Source organism: Trichosurus vulpecula, chromosome 6 (assembly GCF_011100635.1).
Source record: "Trichosurus vulpecula isolate mTriVul1 chromosome 6, mTriVul1.pri, whole genome shotgun sequence".
NCBI classification, from domain to species: Eukaryota; Metazoa; Chordata; class Mammalia; order Diprotodontia; family Phalangeridae; genus Trichosurus; species Trichosurus vulpecula.
In genome coordinates this window covers 168,153,395-168,173,629 of record NC_050578.1, presented here as the reverse complement: position 1 = coordinate 168,173,629, position 20,235 = coordinate 168,153,395, and the positions used below count along the sequence as shown (strand labels likewise).

General features: G+C 38.3%; 1 protein-coding gene across 1 annotated transcript in view; it reads right to left on the bottom strand.

Annotated features, from left to right (window-relative positions):
• SMIM14 (small integral membrane protein 14) overlaps positions 1-18,246 on the bottom strand; it is a 64,188-nt gene extending 45,942 nt beyond the window's left edge. Inside the window, exon 1 of the mRNA XM_036763383.1 lies at positions 17,964-18,246. The gene's annotated coding sequence lies outside the window, so the exon portion shown is untranslated. The remainder of the gene's footprint in view (positions 1-17,963) is intronic.
• Between the last annotated feature and the right edge of the window lie 1,989 nt (positions 18,247-20,235).

Sequence of the window (20,235 nt, the reverse complement as noted above, 5' to 3'; positions counted from 1 at the left end):
GCCAGGTGATAGAGATGAGAGAGAATTCTCAGCATGGTAGACAGCCTGTAAAAATGACTAAAGTCTGGAGATAATGTTGTTTTTTGTGTTTTGTCTTTTTTTCAAGGAAGAGCAAGAAGGCCAGTAAGTGAAACAGAATAAGACTGCAAAGAAAGCATGGAAAGCTGAAATAAGCATATTTCCCTGATCCAAGAAAGATGTGAAAAAGGCAGCTCCCCTTAAATTGGTGCTTTGTGTCTAAATTTAGAATTTAGCCCATAAAATTCAGATATAACTCAACAAACAACAACTGGTACTATTTGTTAATGTTAAATTGTTGGGAAATAATTTTGAGGGGGCAAATAGTGGCTTTTCATATGTGCAAGCCTTGACCATATCTCCTTTTGATAAATGAGTAGTTAAAAGATAAGAGAACATACAGTACACAGAAAAATCTAACATAACTATAATCTACTAATATGTAAAATCACTCCTGCAGCTAAAATATTCCCTTATTTCCTCAAAAAAGAAAAAATATCTCACGCCACATTAGTGCTATCATAAATAAGAAAACTTAGAAGAAACTGGTATGGTATAAGATTGGGAGTCAAGAGGTCTTATTACTACTTACTTGATCTCAGGTAAGTCACTCTCAGTTTCCTAGAATTAGGAAATCACCTCTAACTAAGATTAGATAAATCACTCCCAACCCTACAATAAAATAACTAATCTTTGCTTCTCTCAGTCTCAAAATTCTATAACCTACCTCAAGAACCTATGGCACATGATATAATAAAAATACTACATAAACCAATTTACAGATTTAGTGTGAATCAAACATCAAAATGATAACTTAAAAAATAAGACGAAATAAGATAAGAGTAAGAAAGCATGAAGAATGAACCAGGCTTGGTAAGGGAGTACCAGGAACAATATTAAAACAAACAAAAAAGCCCAGTAGCCCAGTGATTACAAAACTCAAGAACTTAAGTTACTGAGGCAAGGACTCCCTACTTGAGGACTGCTGGGAAATGTGGAAAGCAGCTGGGAAGAAATTAAGGTTTAGAAAAACGTTCCATTTACCACAAGAAATTGCAAAAGGATACCTGACTTGCCAAAAAAAAAATAGTGGCAAAAATAAGTACCTTTCAAAATTATGGGTAGAGGGAGAATTATTAACACTAAGGGATAGAGGTAGTCATTGGAGACAAATTAGAAAAGTTTTATTACATAAAATGTTAAAGCCTTTACAATGGACAAAATCAATTCAGTGAGAAATGTTGAGATGGGAGAAGAAACCTTTGCCTCAAATATCACTAATAACAACCCGCTATCCAAGTCACCAGAGGGTGCAATGGAAAAGTACTGGCTATAGAATCAAAAAACCACTCAATCTTGATGCTGTCACTTAGAACTGAAATGTGCACGGACATTTGCACAAAGAGGAAGAAAAACAACATGTGTATGAAACACTGTGGTGACATAAAAAAACAGACATCAAAAACTTATTAAAAAAATAAATGATAAGGGTAGAGGAATAAATGAAAAAATTAATGAGAGATATGGGAAGAGAATTAACAGCTTAGAACAAGAGGTACAAAAACTTACCTAAAAAAATAATACCCTGAAAATTAGAATTGACCAAAGAGAAGCCAATGACTACATGACACATCAAGAAAACTGAAAACAAAGTCAAAAGACTGAAGGAGAAGAAAATAAAAAGTATTTCATGGTAAAAAAAAAAAAAAACGAATCTGGAAATTACATCAAAGAAAGATAATTTAAGATTCATTGGACTACCTGAAAACCATGACCTTTTTATAAAAGAGCCTAGACATATTTCAAGAAATCATAGAAGAAATCTGCCCAGATCTCTTAGAACTAGGGAGCAAAGTACAAATAGTAAAAATCCATTGGTTACCTCCTGAAAGAAACCTGAAAATGAAAATTGCTAGGAATATTAATAGTAAAAATTCAGAGCTTTCACAACAAAGAAAATATACTGCAAGCAGCCAGAAAGAATCCAAGTACAAAGGAACCACATGGGACCTCGAAAGATTTAACAACCACCACTATAAAGGAGCAGAGAGCTTAGAAAAAATAGTTATCCCTTCCATAACATAACTTCTCCCACTGCGGTTTTGATGTACTGCAGGCTGGCTTAAGAAATTAAATGGGAATTTTTTCAGAATTTTGCAGAAGTTGCAGATGACATGCAAAGGCCAATAGACGACACAGAGCCAATGATCAAACGCTTAACCCAAATTTTACAAAAAAGGTACTGAAACACCCCATAAAAGAAAAAGAGAAAAATTCAGACTTCTTCTCAATGGAAGGGACAAACAATTTTATGCAGATTTTCCAGAACACAGCAATGCCACGCCCATAACCCCCACCATATGGAAAGGATAACTGTATTCCAAAAGGCAAAAGAACTGGGCTTATAAACAAGAATTATTAGTCTAAAACTAATATAATCCTACTACAGGAAGAAAAAGGGATCTTTAATGAAATAGAGGACTTCCACACATTCCTAATTAAAAGACCATAGCCAAGTAGAAAATCTGATATTCAAATACAGGAGTCAAGAGAAGCATAAAAAAGTAAACATGAATGAGCAATCATAAGGAATTAAACCAGGTTAAACTCCTTTCATGCTTACATGAGATGATAAGATGAAGTCAATCCTCAACTTTGGCAGGGGTAAAGCTCCTAGAAAGTAAAAAAACATGAACGTTGATACACTGGACCTAGGTTCCTACAATCAATAAAAACTGTAATCTTTTGCTAGATATTGCTGAATATACACTTTTCTGAATACAATTCTATAACAAAACATTAATTCTGATAATATATACTTTTCCTAGCAAAGCAATCATGAAATAACCCATAATATTCAGTAAACAAAATAAAATTGGTTAACACGCAAAACATTTTTACTCATTACCAATTCCTGAGAACTTTGTGACCTTTTGTGCTAACATCTCAATTAAAAAAAATAATTTCAGACAATATTCACCTTTCATAACACATGAAATCTACACTACCATACTGTACAGCAAATAAAATTCTTAAAACTGAAACATTTTTTAACCTGAATCTTACCTTCCACTGTGTCAGATGGTGGAGGGCACTGTACCGTGTACTATACTACTGTAAGCCTCTCTACCATGGCTGCTCTCAGAAAACCAAGGGACAGGCTTCTGGGATTTTAATTAATTTATTTAATGGGATTCTGTGCACTGCACTGCATTTATATTTCAAATATGTATCTTGTAAAGGTCAACTCAGATGAGAGTAAGGTACAAGTGTCACCTGCTCCCCTCTATTCCCCCTTCCATGTTGTATGGTTTCTACTTGCAGGCCCCATTTGTGTTCCCCAATACCTGTGGAATAGTGTTCCCCAATTTTCCTTTCCCTCCCCACCTTCACAAAGTAGTCTTCCTTTCTCTTTTCATTCTTTTTCTAAAATTATCAAAATGTAAAGGAGAAGAACCTATTTGTTCAAAAGTATTTATGGCAGCTCTTTTTGTGGTAGCCAAGAATTTGAAATTAAGGGGATGCCCATCAATTGGGGAATGGCTGAACAAGTTGTGTTATATGATTGCAATGAAATACTAATGTGCTTGAAGAAATGTTAAAGAGCAGATGCTTTCAGAAAAACATAGGAAGACTTCTATGAACTGATGTTAAGTGAGAACCTGGAGATCACTGTACACAGTAACAGCAATGTTGTAATGATCAACTGTGAAAGACTTGACCATTCTGATCAATCCAACGATCCAAGACAATTCCAAAGGATTCATGATGAAAAAATGCTATCTACCTCCATAGAGAACTGATGAACTCTCAATGCAAACTGAAGTATAATTTTCTCACTTTTTTTGTTTTTGTTTTTTGCAATGTGGCTAATATGGATATATTCGTTTTTGGTTTTTTGGAGGCAATCAGGGTTAAGTACCAGGATCACAGACCTAAGTGTCTGAGGCCAGATTTTAACTCAGGTTCACCTGACTCCAGGGTCTGTGCTCTATCCACTGTGCTACATAGCTGCCCCTAATATGGTTATGTTTTCCATGATTTCACAGGTATAACTGATATCATATTGCTTGCCATCTCAGCAGGTGGGACAGGAAGTGAGGGAGAAAGAGAACTTAGAATTCAAAATTTTAAAAGAATGTTAAAAATAAAATTTTTTTAAAAAGAAAACAAGTAAAAAGTAATAGAAACAAAAATACCAATAACAAATGCCTGAAAATGGAACAGACTGGCCAACATTTCTGATACTGGAATCTCCACATTATTAAATACTTATTTTCTCTGTGCCACGTTGACATCAAAATATGAAGATGAAAATGAACCAGGCCTTGCCCTCACATTTTATTGGACAAGACAAAATGAACATATGTAAATGTATGCAAAATAAATACAAGTGATTCTTGGAGGCAAAGCTGGGAAAAAATGAGGGAACCTAGGATTCCCTGAGACAGAAATAAGGAGGGGGTGGTTTATTTGGATTTTTAAAAATGGCATTGGTGGGAACTTTTTTTTTTAAACTCCTGTCACTATTTTAGATGTGACAAGAAGAATGAAACAAGAATCTATGGAGCTATGTATAGGTATAAAGTTCTTCCAAAATGAGCAAAGGAAGATGACCCTCTGAGGAAGGAAGCAGCTGATTTTTAGGATCCTGAGTGCTACTAATGGAGACCATCCAATTCTAACCAAAGGAAGAGATGTTGCCACTGATGGGTGGCTACTGAGAGGGACCAAGATGACCAAATATTGGTCTGACATTAACAATGAGGAGTTGTGCCATCATTGTAGGGTATGAATCCATGAAACATCCAGCTTCTGACAAAATTTCTCAGACCTGACAACCACTACCCACTTCTGGCAATTTATATGGGGACTGATGGTGCTACCGACTAGGAAGCATTGCTAGGCACGATAACCTGGGAATTCACTCATTTATATAACAAACATTTATGAAGCACCACCATGTGGTGCTAGGCACCAGGAATACAAAGATGGAAGAATTAAACAGTTCCTGCCCTCCAAGACTTTACATTTTATTGGTGAGGCTCTTTAACACACATAAATACAAGGTATAAACTAAATAATTTTTACAGGAGAGAGCACTGACAACAAGCACAAATTTGAACACTCTTCATCTAGGATATAGTACCTAAGCTGAGTAGTTAAAAGAATCTAATAGAAACAAAGAAATGGGAGACATAACCACACAAACAGGCTACAGTAAGTAGGCCAGTTTGTTTAGAACATAAGGACACTTTAAAATAATTTGCAATAAACCTAGAAAGGAAAGAGAGATTTGTACTTAATCCCTTAATCCTAGAGGCAAGAGGGAGCCACTAGAGTTTATAAAGTTGGGAAGTAACGTAGTGAGATGGATATTTTAGGATTGTCACTTTGACAATTCTGGAGAGGACCTTTTTGGTCCGAGGAAGATTTGAAGCAGTAAGGTCAATTAAGAAGTTATTAGAATAATAATAGGTGATAAGGGCCTACAGTAGGGTGACTGTAGGAGACAGATGTCCATTATTTTGGCAAGTACAAGTGAATAGATACGGGGGTGGGGGAGGGGAAGAATGAAAGAAAAAAGAGCTCAGAATGACTGAGTTTGTGAGTCTGGCTGAATGGCTCTCACCGAAAACACAACCACATGAACATGTGGTATTTTCATCACTCCTCATTGAAGGGGTGAGGATTACAGGAGAGTAAGGCAGATCTGTAAAATGTTACACTAATTTAAGAAAATGCTAATAAACTGTAAATTCTTGGTCAGGAACTGAGTGCCTCTAATGAGGAGAGGCTTTTAAAAAATTAGATTTGCCTGAAGAATGATAAGTCTGATCAAGAGAGCTATAAAACGAAAATATAAAGGGAAAAATTTCCCATATATGTCTACTAAGAAAAAAGAATACAGAAAGTAGAAAACACTGACATTATCTGTACTGCGGGAGGATCATTATTAGGACGTCCTTTTTTCTATTAAAGAAAATATTAAGAAATAAATATTTCTCCAGTCTTAAGTCCTTTCCAGATTTACCTGAAAAAAAACTTCCTTTTAAGAATGCCTGGAACTAAACCCTTTTGTCCCTTTTCAAAAGCCTAACCACTTTTGTTTAGAAAACTGGGTTCAAGTACCCATTCTAAGGTCCCAGAAAATGTATTAAGAGTGATAACCAGGGGCAGCTAGGTGGCACAGTGAGTAGAGCACCGGCCCTGGAGTCAGGAGGACCTGAGTTCAAATTCGGCCTCAGACACCTGACACACGTACTAGCTGTGTGACCTTGGGCAAGTCACTTAACCCCAATTGCCTTGCCCCTCCCCCAAAAAGGCAAAAAAAAAAAAAAAAAGTGATAACCAGATTTAGATTAGGAACACCTTAAATCTACTTAAAAGTCACTGCTCTCCTTACCCTTAACAGGACCAATGGTTTAGGAAATAATTTTCTGAGATTTAACAACTTAAGTGTTTTCACTTTTAAGGGGCAACTGTCCTGTTTGATGAACTTTTATTTCAGTTAGGTAAACATGTTCTGTCACATTGTGAAATTCCTCTTTGTTTAGGAATACTATCAATTGTAACTCCCAAATGGCTGAATGTTAAAGACATTTCCAGCACTACACATAATGGACATAATGTAATGGAAATAAAAGGTCTTTCCAGTGAAATCGGGTGAAGCAAAGACGCCCGTTATCATCAACACAGTGCTAGACATGCTGGCTATACAGCTCTTTTTGTAGCGGCAAAGAACTGGAAATTGAGGGGATGCCCATCAACTGCAGAACGACTGAACAAGTTGGGGTATATGAATGTAATGAAATACGATTGTGCCATAAGAAATGATGAGCAGGAAGATTTCAGAAAAACCTGGAAAGACTTACACGAACTGATGCTGAGTAAAGTGAGCAGAACCAGGGCAGCATAGGCAGTAAGAGCAACACTGTGCGATGACCAACTTTGACTGAATTAGCTCTGATCAGCAATACAATTGATCTAGACAATTCCAAAGGACAGAAAATGCTATCCGCATCCAGATAAAGAACTATGTAATCTGAATGCAAATCGAAAAGCACACTATTTTCTCTTTTCTTGTTTGTTTTTTCTTTCTCATGGTTTTTCCTTTTCATTTTGATTCTTCTTTCACAACATGACTAATGTGGAAATATGTTTAAGAAAATAAAATAGGGGCAGCTAGGTGGCGCAGTGAATAAAGCACTGGCCCTAGAGTCAGGAGGACCTGAGTTCAAATCCAGTCTCATACACTTGATACACTTACTAGCTGTGTGGCCTTGGGCAAGTCACTTAACCCCAATTGCCCTGCCTTCCCCCCTCCAAAAAAAAAAAAAGAAAAGAAAATGCTAGATATAGCAACAAGATAAGAAAAAGAAATTAAGGGAATAAGCACAGGTAAAAAGGAAACAATCTATCAAAGCAGCAGGATATAAGATAAATCGATATAAATATTCTGCATTCCTATATATACTCTACAAAACCCAGGAAGAATAGCTTGAAGAGGAAAAATTCCATTCAAAATAACTACAGAAACTTTACTAAAATGCAGCATATCTATAAAGATTCACTCAGAGACTACATAAATCTAGCTATAAAACGCTGCAGAAATAAAAAGAATTAAATAACTAGAGGAATATTAATTGCTCATGGGTAGGTCAAGCCAATAGGATAAAAATGACAGTACTATCCAATTTACTTATCCAGTGCTATCCTAATCAAGTTGTACCCTAAAGAGATTTTTTAAAAAAGGACTTATATGTACACTGAGCTGGCAGTGGGAAAACACATACAATCATACACTGTTGGTGAACTTTTAGCCATCCTGGAAAGAAATTTGGAACAATGTCCAGAAAGTTACCAAACTCTGCATACCTTTGGACTCAGCTGTACCACCAATTGGGCCTATAACCCAAAGGAAAAACAGAAAAAAAAAGGATCTGTGTGTACAAAAATATTCATAGCAATTCTTTTTTGGTAGCCAAAAAATTGGAAACTAAAAGGAGGGTCTTTTCACTGATGAACTGCTAGACAAATTATATATGGTATGTGAAAATGGAATACTGGTATGTCGTAAGAATTGATTAAATCAATGTTTTTGTTGTTACTGCTCAGTCATGTTTAACTCTTTGTGGCCCCACCTGGGGTTTTCTTGGCAAAGATCCCGGAGTGGTTTGCCATTTCCTTCTCCAGCTCATTTTACAGATAAGAAAACTGAGGCAAACAGGACTAAATGACTTGTCCAGGGTCACACATCTAGTGTCTAAGATCAGATTTGAGATTTGAACTCAGGAACATGAGTCTTCATAGCACTCTATCCACTAAGCCACCTAGCTGCCCTTAAAGTCAATGCAGGATGGCAGTTAAAAAACTAATGCAACCTGAGGTTGAACTGACAAGAGATGCGTCCATAGTGTCCAGAATAAGGGATGAAGCAGTTCTGTTGAATTCTGCCCTCCAAAGCACACATCTAGAATATTATTTTCAGTTCTGGGTATCTCATTTTAGCAACATCAAGATGGCAGAAGACAACATAAAATGGTAAACTGAAGGAACTGGAAATATTTACTCAAGAAATCGGAGATGTTTAATTGAAAGAAGATGATTTATAATGTTTTCAGCTTACGAATAGTAATAGTTGAAGAACTATTACTCAAATTTGTTCTCTTTGGCCCCAGGGATCAGATTAGGAACAATGGTTAAAAGTACAGCAAGGAAGATTAAGGCTGGAACCTGAGGAAAACTTTCCAACATGAACTGCCCTAAAGTGGAACAAGCTGCCTTGGAAAGGAGTGGGCTCCTCATCACCAAAGTTCTTCAGAGGGAGACTAGTTATCCAATCTATTGGTGATTCTGTAAAGGGGACTCCTGGTTCGGTACCAATTAAGCTAAGCGACTTTTGAGGACCCTTCTAACTCAAATCTGAGGTTTTAAATTTTTTTTAACAGAACTCGGTACTTATCTTGTTTAATAAATAGATTATGAACTTACTAACAAAAGCTAGCTGACAAAAGGTCTTCAGCACTTATTCTGTGTAATATCACAGGTTTCAGAACTTGGAGGGGCCTGGATCTTCTAGCCCCTTCCTTCTGTTTTATGCATTTGATGAAACTAAGGTTCACAGAGGTCAAAAGACTTTCCCAAGGCCACACAGGTAATAAATAAGTGGCTAAGAAAGGATGCTATAGTTTTTAAGCTCTCCAAGACTAAAAAAAAAAACCAACATTCCTATACGATAAACAAAATTAGATTACACATGAGTAGTGAAGAATAAAATTTAACCAATTCAATTCCACAAACATTTATGAAATGCCTAATCTATGCCAGTCACTGTGCTAAGCACTGGATACAAAAAACAAAAAGGCAGTTCCTGACCTCAAGGAGGTTACAATTTAATGAAGGAAACAATACACGAAAGGAAGCTGGGGGAGGGGAGGCTAAGGAGGAAGGAGACCAAGGGGATCCCCATTCAGGGCCCCCCATCTTGTTCTGTAGAGGTGAAGCCAAGCAGAACTGCGGACGTAAAGTAGAGTGAGCTGGAAAGTCCACATGCTGCCCTATACAGGAAGGCTTTGGGAGGAGTTTAGTGTTCCACCCTCCAGCCCTAGAATCAGAGGGCTGAGGGAAGATGGGAAGGTGCTGAGTCAGCAGCATAGGGATGGGCTCTGGAGAGATCAGCTTAACCTGGGAGAAGCATCTTGTTGAGAGGAGTTGAAACCAAATCGAGTTTTAGGTCACTGAAGGTAGTCTGGTGAACTCTGGTTCTCACTTCTTCCAACAAAAAGTAAATTCAGCCATCTTTCAATGCTTCTCTGTATAATGAGACCTTCATGGATTAAGTGGCACTTTAGCTGGCTTAAAGGATAGGTAAAAGGAAAAGTAAATGATGACAGGAAAAGACATTCTAGTCTTAAAGAACAGCCTAAGTAAAGATTAAGGTAGGAAGGGGAAAGTGTTTTGACAGTCACATTTAAGGATTTACTTTGAGTCGAGTGCAAAATATCACTATTTTGTAATATTCAAGTGTCAAGAAAGTCATGATTGCTTGTAACACCAGTAGTTATGTGTTTAAAATCAGTTGCAAAATCTAACATGACAGCAACAAGTATATCTACCATTAAGTTTTGGTTTACACCACCTCAAGATAGTTTTCTATTTTTCTACCTTGGTTCAAGTCAACATGGTTATCTATAAAAAGTCTGGGAGTTTTGCATCTGTGCTATTTTAAACTGAATTTAGTCAAGCAACCAGTTTCATACTGCTGCTTTAAAAAAATATAATTCTCTGTGTGTGTGTAAATGTATACACATATATACATGTGTATGTACATGTCCTGTGCAGCTAGATGTGAAAAAACAGGAAATGAAAAAAGTCTATATGAAAATGATTGAGAAAGGAACTTTTCCCAAAGCAAGATAATTGTAATATAAATACTACACGTAAATTTAAGATTTAATAGAAATCTGGACTAATCCTTTATAACGTTATATTTTTTTTTGCCATGAATAAATATATCAGCTTTTCATAAGAATATTTTTAACAAATATTTTGAATTTTCCTCAACTGAGTAAAGTTTCTCTATAAAAGATGAGAGCTTAAAGTCTAAGTAACCCACATACCAATAGCCCTGGGGGAAAAAAAAAAGTTATGAAACATTCTCTTCTCCCCTCTGAAACCAAGCAGAAGACTAGTTCTAGGATAGAATGCTACCTGTCTACACTGTCCCATAGAGTCACTGTACTGAATATATTTGCTTGATTTTCCTCATTACAAGGGAGGGGTCTCCCCACAAATTTCTACTTAATGTATGCCTTTCATAATTATAACCTATTTTTAAGATAAAGGCATTACTACAAAAGGCAAATCTTGAAAGAAAATCATATAGGATTGTGACATTTAACCATACCTTTTTAGAACAGTCTACTTCCCAGAAATGTGGTATAATGGGGAAAAAACAGAATCTGGAGTTGCAGGACCTGGATTTGAATTCTAACTCTGCCACTTATCATCTCTATGGTTTTGGCTTTCACTTTTCCTGCCCTCAATTTGCTCTTTTATAAAAATGAGAAGATCAAACTATATCAGTTATCTTCTAACATTTCCTTGCATACCCCAACACTGAAAATGGTTGAGCGTGTATTCTAAGTCTATGTATGTTTATTTGTATCATTTACTTGTATTAATTACATATATTATAAAACTTAAGACAAATTTTAAAAGGAGATAAAAATGAAATTTTAAAATATTTTAACAGCATAAGAAACATGTTAAAATATTAATATTTTAGTGAAAAAATGTGACTGAATATACTTCAATTTTTAAAAAAATCTTTGTTGAACATTTTGTGATACAGCCATTCCAAGATCTAATATTAATTAAATAAGCATTTATTAAGTTGGTGAAGTTCTAAGTTCAATTTATTTCAGCATCTGGTTTTATATCTGTTAGGTGACAAAGACATCTCACAAAGATACTGTAGATCCAAATGGAAGGAATATATTACTGGTTGTGCTTACTAAATCACCCTATCAATTTTTTGATCCCGGGCACCAATCAAATAAGTCAAAGGTTTCTATTTTGCATCAGCTGGTTAATTTCCATCTTCCCTCATGATAATCCATTTTGACATTTTTCACAAATTTAGTATAAAACTCATTTTCAGTACATTTATACTGAAATTTATTTAGAGTATTTTCAACAAATTACACTTTAACACATTTAAAAATAAGCGGATTAATTTTTATAGGTAACATCACATTTAGCAACGCAAACATCCAAGTCCCTCAGTTACAGTGGAGAGGTCAAGAAGGATCAGGATTAAGTAAAGGTCATTATATGTGGTAATTAAAAGATTATTTAATTAATCTTCATCATGAACCCTCTGGGCTCATGAATTGTCAGTGAAGACTGAAGTTATAGTTGAATGAAGAGAAAGAAAAGGAAGCTGAGAACGGAAACAGGCAAATTTGGAAGGAGAGTGGGTTTGAGGCCAAAAAAATTCTTTTTAATTTACTCTGCAAGGCAATGCAATAGTTTCCATTCATCCATACCTGACCATCCTATTTGATTCACTCTCTTACTGGAAAAATGAAAAAGGACAGGAAGGAGAGGTTTTCGTGGTAAAGAAGTAAGGTAATCACAGGGCCAGGAGGCCTGCGATAGCTGTAAGATGAAAGGCCGTCCATCTGGTGGAGTGTGAGCTGAAGGGCAAATACAGTTGCAGCCATAGGAAACTTGGGATAGAAGGGGCAGTGTAAATCTATAACAGATGAATCAAGTAGTCTAACAATGTTGGAAATAAGATAATAATCAGACGGCTGCCTCAGCCTCCACTACTGCCGCTGCCACTTCAGAGATCTGAAGATCTCTAAGCCCCTTCTAACGCTATGGCTCCTATGCTTAATAATAGTTAATATACAGCCACTACAGCACACAAGTAGAAGCATTCGTATGAAGTGAGTTTCTAAGTAAATACAAATGATTAATAGCTTTAACAAAGCACGAGATGCAAAATAGTAGTAGAAAATTTTTCTGCACTTTTAAATATTAGCAAAAAACAGGAAAAAATGGGAGAAATACCATTAAAAATAAATACAAAAAATATAAAGTATCTAGGAGCCAATCTAGATATATTCAAGACTTATAAATATACAATTACAAAACATGTTTCAGAAATAATGGAAGACTTAAATAATTGGAGTGATAATTCAGGGATCTTTGTTGGACTATACTAACCTGCATTCATTTACAATTTTTTGCAGCATTAAATGAAGAAAAAGCCCCTCAAATCATTGTTCAGGAAAAAGAAATGAAAAGTCTCAAATCTTTGTCATACATAACTAAGACCAATTCCCCACAGGTAAATAGTCAAAAGAAAGGAATAATTTTCAAAAGAAATGCAAATTATCAACACCTCATGGCAGACTGCTCCAAATCAATTATGAGAAATATTTTCACTTCATAGATACTAAATTGGCAAATATAACAAAAGATGAAAACAGTCAAAGTTGAGGGGCTATTATGAAAACAAGGGAGAAGCTGGGTGGCTCAGTGGATAGAGCCCTGGAGTCAGGAGGACATGAGTTCAAATCTGAACTCAGACACTTGACACTTACTAGCTATGTGACCCTGGGCAAGCCACTTGACCCCAACTGCCACAACAAAAAAACAAAAAAAAAACCCCAAGCATGATATACACATTGTTGGTAGAATGGTAAATTGGTTCAACCATTCTTTTTTTTTTTTAATTTATTTATTTTCAGTTTTCAACATTTACTTTCACAGGATTTTGAATTCCCAATTTTTTCCCCCCTCCCCCCTCCTCCCGTCCCAGGGTAGTGTGCATTCTGATTACTCCTTCCTCCAATCTGCCCTCCCTTCTATCACACCCCTCACCTTCTCTTATCCCCTTCCCTTCTATTTTCTTGTAGGGCAAGACAGATTTCTATACCAGTTTAACCACTCTTTAAAACAATTTGTGATTATTCAAATAAAGTCATTAAATAGTCTTATCCTTTGACCAAAATGACCTATAATCCCAGGACATTGGCAGAAAGCTCTCTCATAGAACAAAATAGTAACAGAAGCCCTTTTTTGCAGTGGCAAAAAAAGGAGACAAAATGGTCAATTACCAAATGAGGGTAGGCAAAGCATAGTGCATGAATGTAACAAAAAAATTCTGGCATAAAAAATGATGAATAAGGAATTCAGATAAGCATGAGATCTGTAAAAAAAAAAAAAAACTGATACAAAATAAATTAAGACCAATGTCTGTCCTAGACAAAGAACAATAAAAATGTACCTCCCTCTACTTGGTGGAAAGGTAGAGCAGAAGAGGTGTCGTTGACCTGTTGCATGAACCTTTTTAACAAAGGTTAAAAGGTTCCTTTTAACAAGGAAAAGCTCATGGTCAGGGAAAAAAAATGTATCCAAAAATGATCCATGTAAAAAACAAAAAGGCATCAATACAATTTTTTTTAAAAACAAAAGGAGCTGACCCATAGATACGGTTGATGAATTCCATAACGTGGAAAACGGAAATGGAGGTCACTGCAAGTCATTCTAAGATATTCATCCAAATGGACTTCTAAGAAGTCCAACCAAATTCTGGGCGATATTAAGGGAAGTGTTACAGACAAAAAAAGAAAACATGCAGCCGTGGAAACAGCTCTGTCTCTGGAATTGGGGGAATGATTCTGCCACATTACAGCACCAGTGAAACCTTGGACAGGTTGCTTCATCTCCCCGGGCCTCGATTTCCTCATTCGTAAAATGAAGGTGTTAGGATCATCTCGAAGGTCTCTTCCAAACAGAGTTACCATCCTGTTACCCTCACCTTTACACAAAAACACAATGTACATTTCCCATCTGAAATACCCTGCACATCCCTTTGCATAGAAAATATAATGTAACTAGGAACCACCCAGAGAAGAGCAACTATACCAATTCAGAGAATCAGAAGTCTACAACATGACAATATATTTCAAAGATTAGAATTCTTTTAATCTGGAGAAATGAATGCTGAGAAGGGGTAAAAACAATTTGGTTAAGATACAGACTAGGGGCAGCTAGGTGGCTCAGTGAGTAGAGCACCGGCCCTGGAGTCAGGAGGACCTGAGTTCAAATACAGCTTCAAACACTTAACACACTTACTTAGCTGTTCAAGCTTGGGCAAGTCACTTAAACCCAATTGCCTTGAGTCCCCCCACCGCAAAAGCCTTGAGTCCCCGCGTCAAAAAAAAAAAGATAAATTCAGACTAGTACTAAATCTCAAAGTACTAAAACAAAGGGCACCCCTTTAAAGATTGAGATAAATAAATTAGGGCTATTCCACAAAATCCATAAACTTCTGAAACACATTATCACAAAGATACAAGATGAAAATAGAGAACAAAGGTTTTCATAAATGCTCCAAAAGACTCCTGATGGAAAAAGCTATGCACATTCAGAGAAAGAATTAAGGACTCTGAATGCACATTGAAGCAAATTTTTTGCTCTTTTTTTTTTTGGTTTCATTTCTTCTTTCTCATGATTCATACCATTGGTTATAATTCTTCACTACAACTGGACTATTATGTAAATTAAATTCAATGTGAAGGTATATGTAAAACCTACATTGTATTACATGCCATCTTGGGAGGAGTGGGAGGGAGAGAAAATCTGGAACCCCAAAACTTGTGGTACTGAGTGTTGTAAACTAAAAATAAAAAATGAACTTAAGAAAAAGAAAAAAAAGGTTTTCATAAATGTACAAAAGATATGTCATAGGTCACCCTCACACAAATTGGGATGTTTGGGGTTATGTCTGGTGCCCATCAGATATGGGCCAACAACACACCCATATGATGCTGTGTAGCAAACTATTTTGGAGAGTCTTCTCTTTCCAAGATTCAGTGTTAATAGGTAAGTTTTTTTGTGCTGCTTTTCCTCAGGTGGTCGTCTATCTAGACTTGTTCAGTTGTGAAACCAAGAATTCACTCAACACTGTAACTGGAAGTATATATGTCTAGGTTAATTTTTTACATGTTGGGTCATTAGATCAAACATCGAAGGCTATGCATAAAAAGCTAAAGCACTAAGTTAAAATTATGAAAGAGTTTAAAAAGGTGCTGAATTCTATCATTCCTTACTAATCAACAATCGAATTTTCTGCTTACATAAAATAGTAATACGTTCCTACGTCAAGATGAGGACTAAAACTGAAATTCTGGAAACATAAAAGGTCTGTAAAGATCTCATGAGCTCACTTTGAAACCAATTAAAGAGACTCATGGTTTACCATTACTAAAATATACCCTTCAGATCACCTACTGAATAATTTCTTCTTCTATTTAATACACATCTTACTGTTTTTCCACTTTGTCCCAATTTCCCTTCGTTAACTACAAGAATATAGTGGCAAGCAAACTGACTAGAAAGCTTTTTTTCTTTTTTGAGAACATTAGTCCTTTCTCTTTTTGGAAAACTATATCAAAGAAGTTCTTAGTACTGGGTTAGTAATAGAACCCCTCCTGAATACCTTACGGCCAAAAAGAAGTCCCAGTCTTGGGACTTTTGTGGTCTGGGGACCTGGAGGGGCGGACCACAACCATGTGTAACACTGGGAACCCATGGAAGGCAGAACCCATAAATACACTGATAAAAAGCTAGAGAATGGGAGCTCACCAAGACAGATGAATTATCTTCCTCCTCCCCCACCCTTAATCCTGGGGCAGACCCTCATCGTTTTAGGCATGGACTACACAGCAAGTCTCTCCCCACTCCCAGTGAAACTACCTCCAATTTATCCTGTATACACATACTTAGCATGTACTCTCCTCCATTAGAACGCAATATCCCATAAGACAGGGATTGTTTTTACCAGTCAATAAACATTTATTAAGCTCCTCTTATGTGTCAGGCACTACTCTCTCCCCCAATGAGCCTTACACTCCAATGGGAGAAGACGCTACCAAAAAAGAAGCTGAAAGGCGGGAGGGAGTAAGAGGAGTATGGAGTCCAGAGGGGTGCAATGACCTGGGAGCTTTCCTTAAAGAGGGGTTTTGAGAGCTACTCTTTGCTCTCCTCTGGCCTTCCAATCAGAGGGATGTGAGTACCAAGGCTAACGAAATCCAGGAAGAATGAGAAGTTTCCTGACGATGTAGTTCCTGGAGGGCATGACAGAGTCCAAAGGAGGGCAGCCAGGTGTTTTTTACTTTCTTTGTATCCTCAGCGCTTAGCAAAGTGCCTGGCACACAGTCGACGATTAATAAATGCTTATTTTGCTTGACTATAAATATTGATAATGTTTTTTCTTGCTTTCTCAAAGGATGGAAAGGAGTTGGAAGGAAGAGGATTCAAAACTGAAAATAAAATAAAACAATTTAAATAAATGCCTGTTGACAGACCCCACATTTTGGAGTACATCTCGTAAGCCTGATCTATCACTTCTACCAGTAAAAGTACCGAACAAAGCTTATTATTGGAATCCTCTTATGCTGGAAAAGGAGGCTCTATCCCATTTGAAGCTACTCACACACAATCAAAGAAAAATTGCAAGGAGTCAAAAAGAACCCAGCTTTAAGAAACAGAATGTCTGATATTCGGAGGCAACATCCTCTATTGCAACTAAACTAACTGAAATCTCCTCCCCCCCCCGACCCCTCCCCCCGTCGCCTCTAAAGCTAATAAACCATCTTTTTTCTGCCAAAATGAGGTTTAGAAAACACCCACTTTCGGGAAGAAATGTCATTGTTTTAAAGCAGCAGGATGAGCCTTTCAGCAGCAGCATTCAATTCCCTCAAAAGACAAGGACGCGGCAATAGGGTCACATTTATCAAACCAAAACGAAAACTGGGATGTTCGGATTTACAATACATTCCGTGCAAAGGATTTAAAAAGGGAGACCGAGAGAGATGACGTTCGTCTTGGATAAATCACAACAAAGGAATCTCACCCAGCAATGGAAAGAGGTGACTGTGGCAAAGGACTCTCATTGGGATTTCAGGGTTTTGGGGGGCGTTTCTACTTTTCCCCCTATCTTCTACCCTTTTCTCTTTCTCTGGCCTAAATTATCACACACACACTCATAGACAGACGGCTGTTACTCTTAACACTAAAAATAAAATCATCGCCCATTTCCTGAATCACTTTCCCTTGCCCGAGACTCCTCCCGGAGAAACAAGCCAAATCGAGAAGCTGGGGCCCCGGCGCTCGGGGAGGCTGGAGGGCCTGGAGGCTTCCTCTCCCGGCCCCCGGCGAGCAGCTGGAACAGCACAGCTGGAGCCGCACAGCTGGAGGCCGCTGGCGCTGGTGCTGCAGCTGCTGCTTGCTCAGACATACTGGGCTGCGGGGGAGACGCGGAGCGCAGGGGGAGGGGGAGTGGGAAGGAGCCCACAGAGCGCGGGGACGCAGGGGGCCTCAAACGGCTGCCGGAGCGGTGCGGGGCCGGGGTCAAGACTCACCCTCCCGGGACAACAAACAGGCTGAACAGGAGCTGAAACGAAAGACAGACGAAGTCCCGGGCCCCCAAATACCGCCGCTGATTCTGCGACCGCTGCAGCTACCCCCGAAGCCGCCGCCACCTCCCTCCTCCACTGTTTTGATTCGATTGACCACGTCACTCCTTGCCACGAGACCCGGATCTGCCGGCTCCCGGAGCGGGCGCAACAGATTGCAACAGCTAGAGACCCGGCTCTAGCCTCCTCCTTCCCCCCACCCGACCTCAAAAAGAAAAAAAATCGCGGTTGGGAGCATGCGCAGCATTCCAGCGCTTGCCCAGTACGAGCCGCCCGGTGTTCCACGGAGAAGGGGGCGGGGGCAGGAGAAATAAACAAAGCAGCGGGTAGGGGCGTAACGAGTCCGGAGGAACAAGCCCCGGTGGCACCAGGTCTTTGGGTGTGCTCCAGCCATGCCCAGACGCCGGTTTTGGTTTTTGTCGAGGGGGGTTGCGTCTTAAATGAGGAAATCGAGTGAGGGAGGAGAGCGCAAGGGTGGTATTAAGCCCAGGCCCTGGCCGTAGGGATAGGGGCAGCTACTGCAGCTTGGGCAACAGCAGTAGCCTATTGTGGAGGCTGGAGAGGGATTGAGATGGACGTTGTACAGGCCCACAGGGTTTTAAGCTAGAAGGGATTTTACAAGACCCAGGCCAAGGATCCTTAACAATTATTTTAGGTGTCTTTCTGTCGTTCCCTCCCCGCCCCCCCCCCCAACTGGCAGTCTGGTGCAGCCTTTGGATCCCTTCTCAGAATAATTTTTTTAATGCATAAAACAAAACACAAAGTATTGCAAAAGAAACCAACTATATTGAAATACGTTTATCAAATTTTTTTAAAAAAAAAAAGCAAGTTCACAGATCCTAGGTTAGGAACCCTTGATCTAGTCCACCCGCTTCATCTTAGAGATCAGAAAGCCGGGGGCCAGAAAAATTAAATAACGGTTCAATGCCAACACAGCTAGCAGATAGGAACAGAATTTGGACCCAGGTCCTCTGACCCCAAATCCATGGATGCTGATGGCACAATGGACAGAGCTGTGGGGCTGGAATAAAGAAGACCTGAGTTTAAATTTTGCCTATTAGCGGTGCGACACTTCAAAAGTCACTTAACCTTCTGTTTTCCTGTTTCCTCATCTGTCAAATGAGAAGGAAATGGCAAACCACTGTAGCATCACAGAGTTAGACATGAGTGAAACGACTGAACAACAAATCTCAGAACTACACTCTTCCTAAATTCATTCCTCGTTTGGGTCATCTTCGGCATGATTGAGAAATGTACTAGTAAAACAACATCATAGATGCAACGGAATTTTAGAGCTAGTAAGGAAACTAACAATTCTAACAATAGCGCTTCAAGGTTCATGAAGCACTTCACAAATATCATCTCATTTGAGTTGGGCGCTATTATTATCCCTACTTAACAGATGAGGAAATTGAGGCAGACGGGTTAGATGACATGCCTAGGGTCACACAGCTAGTAGGTGTTGGAAGAATTGAGTGGAAGCCTTTGTGACTTCAGGTCCAGGGCTCTACCCACTGTACCACCTAGCTCCCTCCTAGATCGTTTCATCTGAGCAGCCCCTCATTTGATAGCTCCTTACTTGTTACATAAACACACTCATATTAGTCGTGCTTCAGACTAAATAAAATGAGGAAATAAAAATACAACAAACTGGATTACTTTTAAAGTTCTTGCTCTAACTCTATAGTCCTATGGACTAGGTAGGCTACAAGAAGCCTTTACTGACCAACCTCACACCCCATACACACACCATCCTCATGGTTAGCTCTCACTCTTTGTACACATTTATCTGTTTACTTGTTTGAGGGCAGAGACTGCTTTTTACTTTTGTACCTCCACAGCTTAGCACAAAAGCCCACACATAGTAGGCTCTTAGTAAATGCTGACTGAATTAAGTGGACTGCTCATTGACATTCATAAAGTTTCATGTTATACTTCAAAATTTGTGTCAAACTGTCATAATCATAATCTTTAGATTATAGAGTCTTCATCCCCTTAGTCTTTCCTGCACAGTTTATTAGCTAAATCTCTTTTGAGCTCCAATAGATTTCACTTGGGAGGTCCTATAGCATTCTAGGACTTGCTGCTTATCTACTCATGGATCAAATGAGCACAATGTCATACCCAAGTGGGAGCATTTGGAGAAACTTTCTATTAGGAAAGCAGCTAGATTGTACAGTGGATAGAGTGTCAGGTCTGAAGTAAGGAAGACTCATTA